The sequence below is a fragment of the Diabrotica virgifera genome, chromosome 5, assembly GCF_917563875.1.
Source record: "Diabrotica virgifera virgifera chromosome 5, PGI_DIABVI_V3a".
Taxonomy (NCBI): Eukaryota; Metazoa; Arthropoda; class Insecta; order Coleoptera; family Chrysomelidae; genus Diabrotica; species Diabrotica virgifera.
Genome location: NC_065447.1, coordinates 3,423,572 through 3,441,777, shown reverse-complemented (window position 1 = coordinate 3,441,777; position 18,206 = coordinate 3,423,572). Strand labels below are relative to the sequence as shown.

The 18,206-nt window shown below is 31.2% G+C and overlaps 1 protein-coding gene across 3 annotated transcripts in view; it reads right to left on the bottom strand.

Moving 5' to 3' along the window:
• LOC114335067 (nuclear hormone receptor FTZ-F1 beta) overlaps positions 1 to 18,206 on the bottom strand; it is a 179,635-nt gene that overhangs the window by 158,927 nt on the left and 2,502 nt on the right. Inside the window, exon 1 of one of the 3 annotated variants that reach the window (XM_050652238.1) lies at positions 12,281 to 12,429. The exons of the other annotated variants lie outside the window; for them this stretch is intronic. The gene's annotated coding sequence lies outside the window, so the exon portion shown is untranslated. Of the gene's footprint in view, positions 1 to 12,280; positions 12,430 to 18,206 lie in introns of those variants that run through there. 3 annotated transcript variants of the gene reach the window in all.

Sequence of the window (18,206 nt, the reverse complement as noted above, 5' to 3'; positions counted from 1 at the left end):
TAAATACTCTTTTTCTATTCTTACTTAAATATTTCACGCAGATCGATTATAGTTCTTGATAAAGGTGTCCCATTTACCTCTTTTTTAATAATCTCTCTCATTTAAAAAGAGTTAAAAACAGATATTTAATAGATGTTTTCATAATAGCAAAATACCTAAAGACTGTATCGAGAGGAACGAGAGTCCAGTAATACTCCTACACAAAAAAGGGACAAAGAATGGTGCTTTCATTGACGAGACGCGATCAAAACAAAATCTAATGTACAGGATATAAACGAGTGGACACTAAATAGAAAAAAATAATGGAATAATCAATATAATCACTTTAGTAGAATGGCGGAGGGATAAATCACCAAACGTATCTGCCGACTGCTCAAAAGATGAAGTGACAATATTCCATAGAGGTAACAATTAATAATCCGCCAATAAACAAGCAAAATTGCTTATACAGGGTGTCCAGAAACTCTACCGACAAACGAAGACAGGTATCAGTAAATTTTAAGACAATTTAGCTCAATTCACCTAGTCCGAAAATGCTTCCTAAGGGAGCTAGAGCTCTTTGAAAATGGCGTCTTGTAATTAGTTTTTCTTAAATACCTCCAGAACGCTTCAATTTAGAAAAACGAAGATCGGTACGTGTATTTATCTTTCAGAGATAAATCGATTTCATCTATTGTGAATTTCTAGTACTGATCATAGGCGTCCGTTTTGGGTAGGACAAGGGTTATTTTATCGCATAACTTTTTTGTCTTTAACTTTTAAGGATTTTTGACACTGGATTATTAAATTGTGAGGTACCCAGTACTAAAAGGTACTCTTGCTTTAAGCCTGTAGGATATGGGCCATTCCACGAACATACGCCTGTTTTGGATTACTTCGACAACGAATATTTTACTGTGCAACATAAGAAGTACGAAAGTAAATGGCGCTGATAATTATTCCAATAAACAACAATGTAATTTCCAATTTCCTTTCGTTCTTCTTATTTTGCACAGTAAAATATTCGTTGTCGAAGTAATCCAAAACAGGCGTATGTTCGTGGAATAGGGTATAAGTACACGGTTTTCTAGAAAAATTGAATTAAAAATTTTTCGTTCCTTAAATTAAAAAAAACGGTGTATTTTACCAACTTAAAACAAGAGTAATTTTTAGTACTAGAATGCCTCATAACTTAATAATCTAGGATCAAAAATGCTTAAAAATTAAAGACAAAAATGTTATGCGATAAAATAACCGTTGACCTACCCAAAACAGACGCACATGACCCGTACTAGAAATTAGCTATTAAGGTTGTTCTGAAGCTATTTTCTTGTGGCATTTTTATAATTTTAACTATTTAGAATGGGAAATAAGCCACAATATTATTAAAAAATGATTTTTATTAACGTTTCGACGCCCAAATCGGGTGCCGTTGTCAAAATACAAAATACTATTAATATAAACAAAAATGTTGTTGCTTAGTAAAAAAATTCTTCTAATAATTTATTTAATTTGACTCATTTACATCGGCAATTCAGATACATATGATACATTTTAAAGTAGAAGACTTTAAAATGATATTGCCAATATTTATGAGTTGCGTTCCTGGGACGACTTTACTGAAAATATTATATAATTATAATAATATATATATATTATAATATAAATATATATATATATATATATATCTTAAAATATTATATATATAAAAATAATTACAATATTTAACTCATAAATATTGGCAATATCATTTTAAAGTCTTCTACTTTAAAATGTATCATATGTATCTGAATTGCCGATGTAAATGAGTCAAATTAAATAAATTATTAGAAGAATTTTTTTACTAAGCAACAACATTTTTGTTTATATTAATAGTATTTTGTATTTTGACAACGGCACCCGATTTGGGCGTCGAAACGTTAATAAAAATCATTTTTTAATAATATTGTGGCTTATTTCCCATTCTAAATAGTTAAAATTAGCTATTAAGGCTATGGGTACATAATTCGCAAATATTTTACGTGTATCCCTACTTTTTCTGTCTTTACACGGCAAATTACGTGTAGTAAAATTCACACTGGTGTGGATAGATAATTCTACTAGAATGTCATTCTACTTGAAAATGTCATAATTAATTTAAAGAGATGGCTTTTGAATGTTCTTGGATAACTGTTATTTTTATAATTGCAAATTATTAATTCAGTTAATAAATGTGATAATTTTTTCACTAACTATGTTTTCAGTGATTGTAATAATTTATTTGTACAACAAAAACTAATAATCAATCGAGAAAAGAGGAAAAGTGTTAAAGTGATTTTTTTAATATGTTGTTATTTTGGAACGCTTACAATTTTGAACATCTCTAACAACAAAATACTTGGATCACAGGATATATCTGATGTATTCTCTGCTTGGATCTTCCACAAATAATACACAATAAATAACTTTTTATTAAGTTCACGTCTTAAATAAATTATTTATCAAATACACTATATATCAATAATATTTAATCAATTTCTCAAAATATTCCCGATGCTATGTCAAATATTTAAAATTGTCACTGATTGTCAGTGTCTGACTGACAATATATGCTGACAATATTATATTCGGTTGAGTGCGTTGTAAGACAAAGACAGATTTGGAAAATATTACCACGGCATTGTGTTCATTTTTTTCAAATCCTGAAAAAACCAATAAATATTTTTGAAAAATTTAAACGCAGAATGAAAGACTAAATTATTACCGAGGGCCGAAAGTCCCTTAGAATAAATAAGAAGTTTATTTTGAATGAGATATTTGAAATTAAAAATCACACTAAATTTTCTCTTAGTTTTTTCACCCCTGTAACTCATTAAAATAAACATTATAGAAGTTTTCAGGGACTTTCGGCCCTCGCTAATAACGTAATCTTTCATTCTGCGTTTAAATTTTTCAAAAATACTTATTAGTTTTCTCAGGATTCGAAAAAAATGAATCCCCATTTGAATAGCATTGCAGCCGAAAATACGTACCGATCCTCTTTGAAATCGATTCATCTCTGAACTATAAATAAACGTACCAGGTTTCGAATTTCTAAATAAATTTTTTTTTGGAAATTAAAAAAAAAAGAAAAATTTTCAAATCGATTTTTCTAGAAAACGGTACATTCTATCGACTTAAAAAAGAGTACCTTTTAGTTGTAGAATACCTCAGAATTTAATAATCCAAAGTCAAAAATGCTTAAGGGGATGGGTACGTATTTTCGGCTGCAATGCTATTCAAATGGGGACTCATTTTTTTCGAATCTTTTTTTTTTCTTATAACTTTTTCTTGTTATAGGCTTAAATTATTGGCATAACATTTTTCTATTATGGTTTTTGCTTACTCGACCTAATATTTAATAGATATTTTGAAAAGTAGGTGTTAAAATTTAAAAACCTATAAAAAAGAAACGTATTATATAGAAAATGATTTGCATTGTTCAGTTATGTATGTAATAAAATTTTTAATACTGTGTAGGCGCAATAATATCAGCACTTGATAGTGTATATTAAATTCGGAAAAATTGAAGTTCTTTAATTAAAAATGCGTTTTCTTCTCAATGAAACAACGTAACAAAAAACAAAAAAAAAACGCGTGGATATGCAACAAAAACACACGTGCCGATAATACGTAGAGACTAGCGTTCTAGGGAACACCGGAAGGATTAAGAATCCGAGGACAATCACCTAAAGATGTTTTTATCTGTTTCATCGAATTTGATGAGAAAGCATTTGATAATGTAAAACACAAACTGTTGATAAAATACCTACAAGAGTTGGGATTGGACGCAAAGGACATAAGAATGATCGCCAATCTGTATTAGAACCAGACAGCAACAGTACGTCTTAAAAAATTCCACGAAATAGAAGATTTCTCAATTAAAAAAAAAAGAAGTAAGGCAAGTTGGTATATTGTCTCCAATGTTGTTCAATTTATACGTCGAAAAACCCGTGTTGAGCTGCCCCCCCCCCACTTGCAAAAATCAAAAAACAAATAGCCCTGATTTATGAGCTATTTATGAGCTCTCATATTCCGCAAACTAAAAATTTTGAGCTCGTTCCACTGAGCAGGAATTTGATACATTAATGAGGGGGGGCTGAGTCGGCCCCCCCCCCGCTACTTAAAAATAGGAATATTGAATTGGTTTTTGCGGCAGAATTACGAGCTATTTATGAGCTCTTGAAATTATATAGTTTCGATTTTTGAGCTCATCCCCTTCACCCCCAAACAACCCTTTAATTGATTTAACTTAAGAGAAAAATGCTGAGGAAACTTAAAATATATCGTATTGCGGATATAATTCCTATAGCTTATATACTCTAAGAATAAACTATTAAATCACGTGCATTTCGATTATTGAGCTACAACCCCTTCGCAAGAAAACCACCCTATCTTCCCGGCTTAAGAGAAAGTTGTACTTAAAATGCATTAAACTAATTATTTGGCGACTACATATCATTGAATAATTTATAAGCTTCCAAATTACGCGCATTTAGATCAGTAAATTGCAATTTATTTTGTATAGTGCAGTCACTGAAGGTAAAAATCAACGATTACCTTCAATTTCGGTGAACCTTCATCGATTTTCACGAAAATTTGGCAGTTGTTAGAGGATACGTTAAGAAACAAAGGTGACATGGTACCACCTTGCGCCTTTACCCTGAGGGTGGATACCGCCCCTTCTCGGGGGTGAAAATTATTTTATTAAAAATAACTGCACAAATCAATAAAAGAACAAATTAAAAGCAAAATTTATTATATAAAGTTAATAAAATAAGTCAATACTTTTTAAGTTATTAAAGATCAAAGATTTTAATTATTCGTGAAAAAAATGCATGTTATGAAGCGGTTTTTCGTAAACCACTGAAAAACTGTAAGCTTTTACAAAAAAGTTAATAGTAGTTTAATTCGTATAGCTTATATTCTAAGAATAAACTCTTAAATCACGCGCCTTTCGATTATAGAGCTACAACCCCTTCGCAAGAAAACCATCCCAAATTCCCGGCTTAAGAGAGAGTTGTACTTAAAATAATTTAAATTAATTATTTGGCGACTACATATCGTTTAATAATTTATGAGGTAAACCTTCGATTTCGGTAAATCTCCATTCATTTTCACGAATTTACAATAACAACTTGGGGTTTTAACCTGGGGTATATGTCACCCCTTCTCGGGGGTGAAAATTACTTTATTAAAAATAACCCCACAAATCGAGAAAGGGACAAATTGTAAGCAAAATTTGTTATATAATGTGATTAAAATAAATCAATACTTTTTGAGTTATTAAAGATCAAATATTTTAATTTGTGTGAAAGAAAATGCATGCTTTAAAGCGATTTTTAATAAATAACTCAAAAACTGTAAGTTTTTACAAAAAAGTGTTCATCACTAAAATTGAAGCAAATAAAAAATATAATAAATTGCTTACTTGAAAAACCCTTTAATGTTAATTTAAAGTAAGTAATTGGTAATTAAATGTATATTTTTTTCTGCGACTGTTTAAATCTAAGGATTCAATCTTAAATAACGCGAAAGAAATACATTTTATAATACTTAGGTACTAAATACTTGTCAAAGTACTTAGAAATACCTATCAAAAATGAGCTCCAGAAAAAGTTGATAGCATTAAAATCCGCTCACCAATTTTCGTGAAAATGAATGGAGATTTACCGAAATCGAAGGTCATAGTTGATTTTTACCCTCAGTGACTGCACTATAGAAAGAAAATGGCAATTCAATAATTGAGATGCGTATATTTTGCGAGCTCATAAATTATTAAACGATATCTAGTCGCCAAATAATTAATATAAATTATTTTAAGTACAACTCTCTCTTAAGCCGGGAATATGGGATGGTTTTCTTGCGAAGGGGTTGTAGCTCAATAATCGAAAGGCGCGTGATTTAAGAGTTTATTCTTAGAATATAAGCTATACGAGTAAAACTACTATTAACTTTTTTGTAAAAACTTACAGTTTTTCAGTGATTTACGAAAAACCGCTTCAAAACATGCATTTTTTTCACGAATAATTAAAATTTTTGATCTTTAATAACTTAAAAAGTATTGACTTATTTTAATAACTTTATATAATAAATTTTGCTTATAATTTGTTCTTTTATAGATTTGTGCAGTTATTTTTTATAAAATAATTTTCACCCCCGAGAAGGGGCGAATTTCCACCCTCAGGGTAAAGGCGCAAGGTGGTACCATGTCACCTTTGTTTCTTGAGGTATAATCTAACCACTGACCAATTTCGTGAAAATCGATGAAGGTTCATCGAAATTGAAGGTAATCGTTGATTTTTACTTTCAGTGACTGCACTATACAAAATAAATTGCAATTTACTGATTTAAATGCGCGTAATTTGGAAGCTTATAAATTATTAAATGATATGTAGTCGCCAAATAATTAATTTAATGCATTTTAAGTGCAACTTTCTCTTAAGCCGGGAAGATAGGGTGGTTTTCTTGCGAAGGGGTTGTAGCTCAATAATCGAAATGCACGTGATTTAATAGTTTATTCTTAGAGTATATACGCTATAGGAATTATATCCGCAATACGATATATTTTAAGTTTTCTCAGCATTTTTCTCTTAAGTTAAATCAATTAAAGGGTTGTTTGGGGGTGAAGGGGATGAGCTCAAAAATCGAAACTATATAATTTCAAGAGCTCATAAATAGCTCGTTATTCTGCCGCAAAAACCAATTCAATATTCCTATTTTTAAGTAGTGGGGGGGGGGGGCTGGGTCCATTACAGTATCTAATTCCTGCTCAGTGGAACGAGCTCAAAATTTTTAGTTTGCGGAATATGAGAGCTCATAAATAGCTCATAAATCAGGGCTATTTTTTTAATTTTTGCAAGTGGGGGGGGGGCAGCTCAACACGGGTCGTCGAAGAAGCCTCCGCAGAAGCAGTGACAGACTCTAATAAGAGTATTAAAGTTAACGTTAGACTAAACATTTTGATAAAAAAAAACTAGATTTCTATGGAATTCGAGGTATTTCTTCGAACTGGTTTCAATCTTACTTGGATAATAGGAAACAACTGGTTAGAGCAAATGATACAGACTCTAGTCTCAAAAATGTAGGGTACCACAAGGTTCAGTATTGGGTCCTCTACTTTTCCTTATCTTTATTAATGATATCACTAGATTAAAAATCGAGGGATCACTAGCTTAAAAAGTTTTTCTTTTTGCTGATGATACCCAGGGCCCCCGCAAGGCTAATTTAGCGCCCTTTAAATCTATTATAAAAACTAATAAATATTTTTGAAAATTTCAAACCCAGAATAAAAGACTACATTATTACTGAGGCCGAAAGTCCCTGAAAACTTCTAAAATGTTTATTTTAATAGGTTACAGGGGTGAAAATAAAAGAGAAAATTTAGTGTGATTTTTAATAATTGCAAATATTTAATTCAAAAGAAACTTTTTATTTATTTTACGGGACTGTCGGCCCTCGGCAATAACGTTATTTTTCATTCTGCGTTTAAATTTTTTAAAAATACTTATTAGTTTTCTCAGGATTCGAACAAAATGGGTACATTTAAAACACAGTGTAAATTTTGACAGGCGACATTTTGCGCCTTTTCCCTTAAATTTTTTGCAACATTAATGAAGCCCCCTGCATATTAAATTAAAAATATACATTTAAGTAAATAAACAATAATATTTTGTCATTTCAAAGTTTTCAAACAAATTTTATACAGGGTGTCTACATAACTAGGAACCATATGGGAAACTGTTTTATTATTAATTTTACGATAAAAAGTTATTCTTCATAAAAAGTTCTGCATTGTCTAGAACTCAGAATGCAACCATCAAATCTGTGGTGTCAGGGTAAAAGTTCTTAAGTCAGAAATCATCGTATTGAGATTCGTTTCAAAAATTGCAAGATTTGACTTATATTATTATTTCCGCCGTATATTCTGTATGCTTTAATCGTTGTATATGACTTTTTTTATACCCAAAAATTTTTTTAGGATTTTTTACCCACAAATATAGAACGTTATCTATCCGTTTGTCCACTTAACTCAAAATGACCAAAACTTGACTTAAGAACTTTTACCCTGACACCACAGAAATATCAAATTTTATGAATCTTATACGAGGTATGTCAAAAAATATGAATTTCGGTCAAGAGCAAAGTACGTTTAGTTTTCACAATATTGAAAAGTTATTATGAAAAGTTGTTCAGCATTAAAAACTATGTTTCTATATGCAATTACATCCTTCTAATTGAAATATATTGTGATCTAGAAACGCACTTTACTTTTGATCGAAACTCATATTTTTTACATACAGTAGGAAAAATGAAAGAATACCCATGAACGAACATAAAAAACACGCTGTATTTTCCTGTCACCGTGTCACACAAAAAACTAGCCAGCGCAAGTACATTTAATAATTATTATTACATGTACTTGCGCTGGGCAATTTTCTTTGTGACACGGTTACAGGAAAATACAGCGTGTTTTATATGTTCGTTCATGGGTATTATTTCATTTTTCCTACTGTATATCTCATTTAAAATTGAAAAAAATTGATAGGATTTGATGGTTGCATCTTATGATTTTAGACCATGCAAAGCTTTTTAGAAAGAACTTTTTATCGTACATTAATTGTACGTTTCAACAACGCCCTTTTCATTTATTAGAAATAATGTGATAAGTCTTTTATTATTAATAATTAGTCCTTTTCAGTTATAACAAATAATGTGATAACTCTTTTATTATTATTAATTAATTAATCAATAACAATAAAAGAGTTATCGAATTTTTCATTTATTCGTAATAAATGAAAAAGGCATTGGGTATCTGTAATTTGAGAAAAAAAAATTCAATTAAAAGGATGTAATTGCATATTAAAACATAGTTTTTAATTAATTTCAAACAACTTTTCATAATAATAATTTTCGATATTGTGAAATATAAGGTTCTCTTGATCGAAATTCATATGTTTGATACTCATATGGCGCCCCTTGTGGGTTACGCCCGCTTGCGCCGCACGCGTTGCACGCCCGGTTACGGGGGCCCTGATGATACCAGTATCACTTGGAGCAACTCAAATATCGCAACTCTTCATGCTACTATAACTTCTGATCTACTCACAATAAAATCCTGGTCCGATTCAAATTTACTCTCTCTCTTTTAACGTAGATAAAACAGTAGCATTATCCTATAAAGGAGCTCTTCAACCCTTACCTCTTCATAACAGCCAGATCAGTATCGTTGATTCTGTAAAGTTTCTTGGTATTTTTTAGATAACAACCTTAAATGGTCCCTTCATATTGATGTGTTAAGCAAGAAACTATCCTCAGCTTGCTTTGCAATAAGATCTGTTTTGAAGGAAATGAATTTAGCCTCTTCCAAAATAACATATTTTTCTTTGTTCGAGTCCCACCTTCGATATGGTCTCCCTTTTTGGGGTTCTGGTACGGCTGGCCAATCCGATGTTATTTTTAAATTACAAAAAAGAACAATAAGATATCTGTTTGGCCTCAGAAGAACAACACATTACAGAAGCTACTTCAAAGATCAGAGGATTCTAACACTACCTTTTTTATATATTTTAGAAACTGTTTGCTTAATTCGTAAACATCTACATGTCTTTCCAGCAAGACCTAGACATGACTATCCACCAGAAATTCTACCTTTGACATCTATTTACCGATCCCGTCCAGTGAGTTAGTAAAGAAATCTATATTATATTCTGCAAAAAAACTTTACAACCATCTCCCTCTACAACTTAAATCTGCAACAACTTTCCCTAAGTTCCGTAAAATGACTAAAGCCTATTTATTTGAAAGACCATATTATTCAATAGCAGAGTTTCTTAACCAATAACTAAGAAAGTACAGTATTCTTATTTTTAAGTAGAATCTTAATCTATATTTGAGTGTCATATGCAGCAGCTTAACTTAACTTATTAAATTTCTTAAGGTAGATTATGCAATTTGCAATTTTTTTTTAATTTTGCAATAGATTGTTACTGTTTTTTGTTTCACTTCATTATATTTTATTTATATTGACGATTTATATCATTTTAGTAAATTGTATTTATTTGTTATTGTTCTTATTTATGATTCTTGTAAGCTTTGTCTATAAAATTGTTAAATTTTTCATGACAATAAAGCATATTTCTATTCTATTCTAACGGCATACTTATTATTAACATCAGGCATGCCGCATGCCGATGACACAGCGATAGTGGCAGATAACATCGACGATATTTAATGCCTTTTAAATGACCTAACTCTTGCATGTGCAGCTCGGGGTTTGAAAATAAATATCAAGAAGACAAAAACAATGATTATAAGTAGAAATAATTACCCCAACGCAAAGATTGATCTCTGGAGAAGAAATGGAACAAGTCAGATAATTTAAATACTTGGGTTCTCTGCTGAACGAGGAATGGGACCCTGAGAATGAAATAAAGAGCAGTGTAGAACAATCCAGAAATGCTTTTTTGGGGATTTGTAAATTTCTGACTGATCCCAAGTTGAATTTCAACCTCCGATACAAAATGCTAAAGTGTTACGTTTGGTCTATGCTCTTATACGAAATGGAAGCATGGACGTTAAAGTCCAGTTCCATTAACAAATTTGAGGTGTTTGAAATGCGGTGCCTGCGTCGAATACTTAGAATATCATGGACGGACAGAGTCAAAAATGAGGAAGTAGTAAGAAGAGCGGGCTTACAGGATAGGGAACTTTTTAATTATGTTAAAAGTAAAAGGACTGCATATTTGGGCCACATATTACGAGGAGAATGATACACTTTTCAGCAACTGATACTCGAATGAAAGATACGAGGGTAAGAGGGGCCTGAGACGTAAAAAGATGTCATGGCTACTGTTGCTAAACAACAATGTTTAATATTAGTTTAATTTCGCTCACGCGGTATATTAGTTTTAAGATATAGACTTTTAAATTTTTTCCTAAAATTCAATTATCTGTACGGATGCCGATACCTGCTTGCAAACTAACTTTCAAAATATAATCTTAATGCGTCCTTAAGAATTATAACAATAACAGTACATATTTAGAAATTCTTATCTCTCAATCTTTGTTATCCAAAATTCCCAACCAGCCCAATTCACAAGAAAGACAGCTGACGTAAACTTTAACCAAAAAAGGAAAATCTGAAGGTCAAGGAAGACAGTTGCGATGAAAGGGGGTTGGGGGGTGTTCCTGTGTTCGGAAGAGAGTACAGTTGCAAGAGCCAGACGGGACAGTCGAACAGTTGGAGCTCAACGCTCTCGGTTCCGCGCAAACCGGACTCTTTAATACGTGTTGAGTAACTAGTGCCAATTCTTTTAATGTTTTCGTAATGGAATTTAAGCATTTTCCTTTAAAATCGTTTTTTTATTTAAACAATTAATAAACAAAAATTTTTTTTATTAAATATTCGTGTATTGTTCCCGAATGCATATGTCTGCAAATTTTTAGTCATTTGCATTGAAGAAAAGGCAGTCAAATTAACGTCCAAAGATTTGACATAAACGATTGAACTAAAGAAAAGCGTTTAATTAATTAAGACAACAAATCGAATTCTAATGTTAATTGTAGTACAAAACGTCTCTACTGGTGGTTTTTTTAAGTCTACGATAATATCACGAATTTTTTTAATTCGAGTTTTGGTTGAAGTTTTGTTTCCTATCGTATTGAAATTTGACACGAATAAACGCCGATGTATATATAACAAATATATGAACGTTCAACATTTGAAACTTTATTGCTTATTTATGAAGCATAACGTACACAATTAACGTAAAAAGTTAAATTATGTATAGTTCATATTATTAGCTACAATCCGTAAAAGTTTCAAGTTTTAACATTGTAAAAAACAAGAGAATTTAAGCACTTTCCACTAAAATCGTTTTTTGTTATTTAAACAATTAATAAATATAAAAAAATTTATTGACTATTCGTGTATTGTTCCCGCGAATGCATATGTCTGCAAATTTTCATTCATTTGCATTGAAGAAAAGTCAGTCAAATTAACGTCTAAAAATTTGATGCAAACTATTGAAGTAAAGAAAAGCGTTTAAAAAATGATCAGGGAGAATATTTTGCATGTACCTACAGTTTCTTACTTTAAAAGTAAGAAGAAGAATCCTGGTTAAAAATTCATACATATTTCCAAAACAGGACAATGCCAAATGCCATAACACAAAAACAAAAAGAAAAAAACGGAATTCCTGATATCAACTGCAATATTACACAAATAATCTTGTCCGTTACTGATTAACATATTTCATAGCTGCTTAAATTCAGTTTTTACCTTCAAACAGTCAATAAATTCCACAAAAACAAACTAAAAACTGTCCCAATCACAAAAACACAAAAAACCAACAGTCCAGCTCTCTATATTTATGTCGCAATCGCATCGACATGGAGTAATAAGACAACAAAATCCGATTCTCTACTTTATAACATATACAATAATAACTGTTAGTAAACGACATGTAATACTTTTAATGCTGCAATCTGGGAGCACCGCTGCGAGAAAGGTGTTTGAACGTCCTTGGTCCGGCCCTGGTACGTCACGTGACCCGAGGAGCGACCTTCAAGTTGTGTATTATACACTCGCCATACCTGTCACTAATGCGGCGTTGCCGCCCATTCGAAAATTCGATATTTATCGGATTTTAGGAGAAATCTTCTGAAAATTCATAGGGAATTTTGAAAAAAAAAAAAACAATTTATTTCATAAATCGACGCATTCAGCGAAGACTGTACTAACTCATTTTTTTAAGTTTTCGAATAAAGCAAGATAAAGTTTTGATTAATGCAAAAAATCAGGGGTTCTTATTTACTAAATTGTTTTTATATTTATCCATTGTGTTTACCGTATTGTTCTATTTGTGCTTTTGAACACGTCAATTTTTTTTCTTTATATGGTTTTTGACTGAGTTAGTACAGTATTCGCTGGAAAAAATCGGGAAAATCCTGGATAGTACATCCTGGATACTTATTTATACATGTATTATTTTTATCTAATAGAAATTTATACGCTGTACAACTTTTAAAACGTAAACAATGTTGTTCATGTAGGCGTATTTTACTTAACCTTAAAATGCGAAAACTATACTAACTCACGAGACAATGACGATTCCGTTCGGAATGCCGATCTAACTTTGATTGAGATAGCTTATTACCTATCTCAGATAGGAGATAGGATAGTTTTAGTGGGATAATGTAAAGATATACAAGTTAGTACAATATCAAAGTGAAAAATTGGTTGCCTAAACGTGAACAAATTAACTTAGAACTTTGTTCGTTGAAAGGCATCCCGGTTATCTAATTTGTCAGGGGTGTAACTCAAAAACGCCAAAAATTGAGTTAGTACAGTCTTCGTTGGATGCGTCGAAATATTGTAGATACATCTATGTATGATCTATAAGAAACTGATTTCTGTCAACAGATACATAAGGAAGTCCAGAATATAGAAAGACAAGGACAACTTAACGCTACAAATAAATGGAGAGAGTTAAGGAAGATCCTGAGGAACATCATACAACAACAACTGGAAGGCGAGACATGCTCTCAAAGCAAAAAATGGATAACACAAGAAATAAAATCATTGATATCGGAAAGGAAGAAATACAGTAATGGAAACGAACAACAATACAAAAATGTAAATAAAACAATCAAACAAAAAATAAAAAAAAACTAAGATGTGGCTATCAGAAAAGGTGCTTAAATGGAAACATTAAAAAACAAAACTCTTTAACATAGATTATGTACAGGTAAATTAAAGAAACAGCTGGCATAATATACAAAAAAGATGTATTGGAAACGTAGTGACCAAAAACAGCAAGATACTAATTGAAGTACAGAGAAAATAAATAGATGGGAATAATTTATAAAATAGCTATTTGAAGATGACAAAAAAATGAAGACAATAAAACCAAAAGGTAAAAATCTAAAAATAGAACTATAATTAATAAAGGAGAAATTGAAAGAGCACTAAAATGTAGGGTCACCTAGGGTTAGTGTGACGTAAAAATATGCAAATTTGATTTTAAAATAAAAAAAATATATTTGATTTTAATTGAATGGTTTCAGATTTTTAATGAAGCAGACTTTCTGGTTAATTGTCACAATCATTGCACAGTGAATAGGCATGTTGCATTTTTAAAATTCCTTCTACATTATGTTTTATTTAAGAGGGTAAGGTGTCACACTATCCCTTCATTATGGGGTTACTGTGACTAGGATTAGGGATAGTGTGTCAACTAGCTTTTTTTGCCATTTAAAAGCACCTAGGACTGAGTGTTCCTTGGTGTGACAAAGAAAGACATTACAAAAATATTGTAATAACTTTTGGCATTTAAAAATTCAACAATTTTAGAAAAAAAAATGTGAAATTTCTTATTTAAAACACTAATTTTTTTATTAAACGTAGGCATTTTATTGAGAACCTTTTCTTATTTTACAAATTCAGTAACATCTAACATTCAAAAGCATCGACTTTTCCATTAAAAGTATACGGAATCCTTTCACCATTAAGCTTTAACTACAAGCGCTGGCATATTTTGTACGCCAGATATAAGAATTATTCTACTGCAAATATATTTAAAAATTTAATTTTTGACCTGGTTTATCTCTCTAACCTATCACTGGAATGTGCTTTACAATTTGGTTTTAGTTTCATTATAATCGGCGTTCTGGAAAGATTGTCATTTACAGTTTATTATTTGTTGTTTCCGGTGGTGGACAATATACGCCACGATTATATTAATATAAGTAGTAATATAAGTACATATTTCAATTGTTTTTTAGTTATTATGGCACAAAATATATTTTTCTTTATAAACAATACTTTTTCTCCTGTAAAAACTCACATTTCAAAAAATTTTTTATTAGTAATTTTATTAATCATGGAATCCAGTTATTCCATGATTCCAGTTATAAATCCCAATTGGCTTACTGGCTTACTGAGTGGAAAAACAACAGAACTCTTTGGAAGCACTGCAGAGTAAAATTAGCAGTAATGATCACCAATGTCGTTGAAGGATGAGACACATGAAAAAGAACAATAGATTATCACTAGATCATTGTCCTACAATTACACAGATAACGTGTTTTATGTTGGTAAATGTATTTAAATACGATTCAGAATTTAAAAAACTATAGTAAAATATGGAGTGTTTTCGATAATTCCAACCACAATTTCCTTTCTTGTAATATGTAAAAATCTAGTAATTCGTTTTAAATATCCTATTCCTACATTATTAATTTTTTCCATTATCCATACCTCTCATGTTATACGATGAGTTATGAAATACTCAGAGATACTCATGTTATATGTTGATGTTACGCAACGATAGCTAAAGCTTGAAAACAAGCATGGCACACAAAGATACCTCTCATCCCTATGGCAAAACCAATTCAATTTTACTTTTCCCTATATTTTCTTCCACTTTTTTTATTCATCCTTCATTATGCCTTCATCTCATCATCATCAACTAGAATTTTCATCATTTTTGTGAAAAACTATTCTTCTTTCAGTACCCTGTCTGATTATCGAACATTGGTGATCATATTGGCAATAATAACTTTGTTTACAGTAGCCAAAAAACTAGATATCTCTAAACCAGAAAAAAATAAGGCTATAAGTTTTTTGTAGCTTTTACAACTGTGCAAGTAAAATTAAGAATGAATTTAAATAACACCACATTTATGACAATTATTCTAATGTATCGTCGGTGATGTGATAATACCTCCTATACTGAACTCGCTCTATCGAGTCGAGATTCGCTTTGACACTGACGTTAGTAATTCCTTTTTTGGGAAGTTCAGTTGTCAGAAGTGACTGGAAATTACTGTACAACCAAGGCACCTGCTCATAACCAATATTATTAATAGTAAACAGACATAAAAATAACATAAACCTTACGCCAATCAATAATTATTTATTTACACCATTACATATAATGTATTGATAACAAATGAGAAGATTATTCATTGTACAAAAGAAAAATATTTTGAAGAAATAAACTCCACAAAATTTTATGAGATTAGTAGAAACTCCCACTATTTCTAATAATTCTTCTTTTTTTAATGAAAGATTAAGTTGATTTTAGCAGTTAATAGTATGAGGTAGGAATTTTTGTGTTGTATGTTTCCTATTCCGAATGTGTCAAAGTGAATCTCGGTAGAGCAAATTCAGTATATCTGCTTTTTCATGAATTTTGTAAGAGAGACTTTAAACTTTTTTTAGGGTCACCTCCTGTTTTCATATATTTTTTGACTTGTTTTGCAGTAAATTCAACTTTTTATTTACTAAAAAACATGTTAAAACTTACATATGAAAACAGGAAATGACCCTAAAAAAAGTTTGAAGTCTCTTACAAAATTCAAAAAAAAAAAACAAACAGGAGATATTGTCACATCGCTGACGATATGTTGTTAATACAAAAATTCTGGAAGAAAAAATATACATATATTTTGGATGCAAAATCAGAATATATTTAAGACGTTAAGTGCTAGACACAATATTGAAAAAATTTCCCGGGGCCAAGGCATTTCGTCATAGCACTTTCGTAAATACACAGCGGAACCTAGGGACTTCCATGGAGTATGGGGAACTTCATACATCAGTCCCTAGGGACCGCCATAGTGCTTAACGTGTTAAAGAGAAAGGTATTGATTCAATCAGTGCATGTTTGCTATTTTGACATATATGGAGCAGAACTTTTCACTCTTAAATGTGTCGTTTTATTTTTATTATTGTGACTTGTATATTGTATCTTAATAACACTTTTCTATTGTCAAATAATTTAAATTGTATATACATATTATAAAATATCTCAATTGTAACTGTATATTAGGGTTACCTAATTTTTGAATAAATTCTTCTTTTTCTTCTTCTTAACAGCGACTAACAGCACAAGATTTACACAAAGACAGATGGAAAGATCAATATTAAGGATAACTCTTTGAGACAGAGTACAAAACTATGAACTATGTTAAAGGACTGGGCTGAAGGACTATGCTAAACACGCATGAGAGATGCTAATATAGGAGTGTCAGGTCAGGACATATCGCCAGACTTGAGGACTGAGGTAGACACACAAGCTGTTGGAATTGACGAGAGGATGACAACTAAAGTGATTGACAAGTCTGGCGGCATTGAAAGACTGCCAACAACTGGTTAAGAATGACACGAAATCAAGTCAAGTCAAATCAAGTCATTTATTCATGTTAATATACAAAAGTACTTAAATAGTGTACAACTTTGGTTCAGATATAAAATACAAATATAAAAACACAAGATATAAAATACAAAAATATAAAAACACAAGGCATAATATGAAATAATACATACATCAATTAAGACAAACACTTTCTGGGTTCCTAAGAATAAACAAAGTTCAATTATTCAACAATTCACAACCTAGTTCCAAATATTAAAGTTAATATTTAAAAATTCATCACTGCTGTAAAATGCCTGACTTATGAGAAAATTCTTTAGTTGTTTTCTAAATTGTAAAATTGGCAATTCAGTAATTTCAGTAGGCAACTTGTTGTAAAATGTTACACCATAAGAGTTTGGTCCGTCTCTACTTCTTTGGAGCCTGGTGTAGGGCAATATTAAGGCATGCTTATTTCTGGTTTCATATCGGTGTACATCCTCATGTCTTTGATGACAATCTATATTTTGTTTCACATGAACAAGACTCTCTAGAATAAATAGTGAAGGCAGAGTTAGTATGTGCAATGCAACAAATGCTTGCCAACATTCTTTCTGATAGGACAGGCCAGCAATTATCCTTACTATTCTTCTCTGAATACGAAAGACATCTTTGGCTCCAGCACTGTGACCCCATGCCAAAATTGCATAGCTGATGTGTGAATGACACAGTGCAAAATAGGCCTGTTGTAAAGTGAACTGAGATACACACTCAGAAAGTCTTCTAATCAGAAAAGTTGCAGTTCCTAACTTAGCAACAAGGGACCGTGTATGAGCCTTCCAACATAGTCCTGCATCCAAGTAAACCCCCAAAAATTTTATTTGTTTGTCTGCATCTCCGGATGGAATATGTCTTGTTGAAAAAATCAAAGACTGGGTTTTATTGATGTTTAGAAGCAACATATTTGCTGCAAACCATTGTTCTGCCTTATCTTGTGCTTGTTTTGATGCCTCTATTGCTGCATTACAATCCCAATCTTTGCAGGTAATAGTAGTATCATCAGCAAAA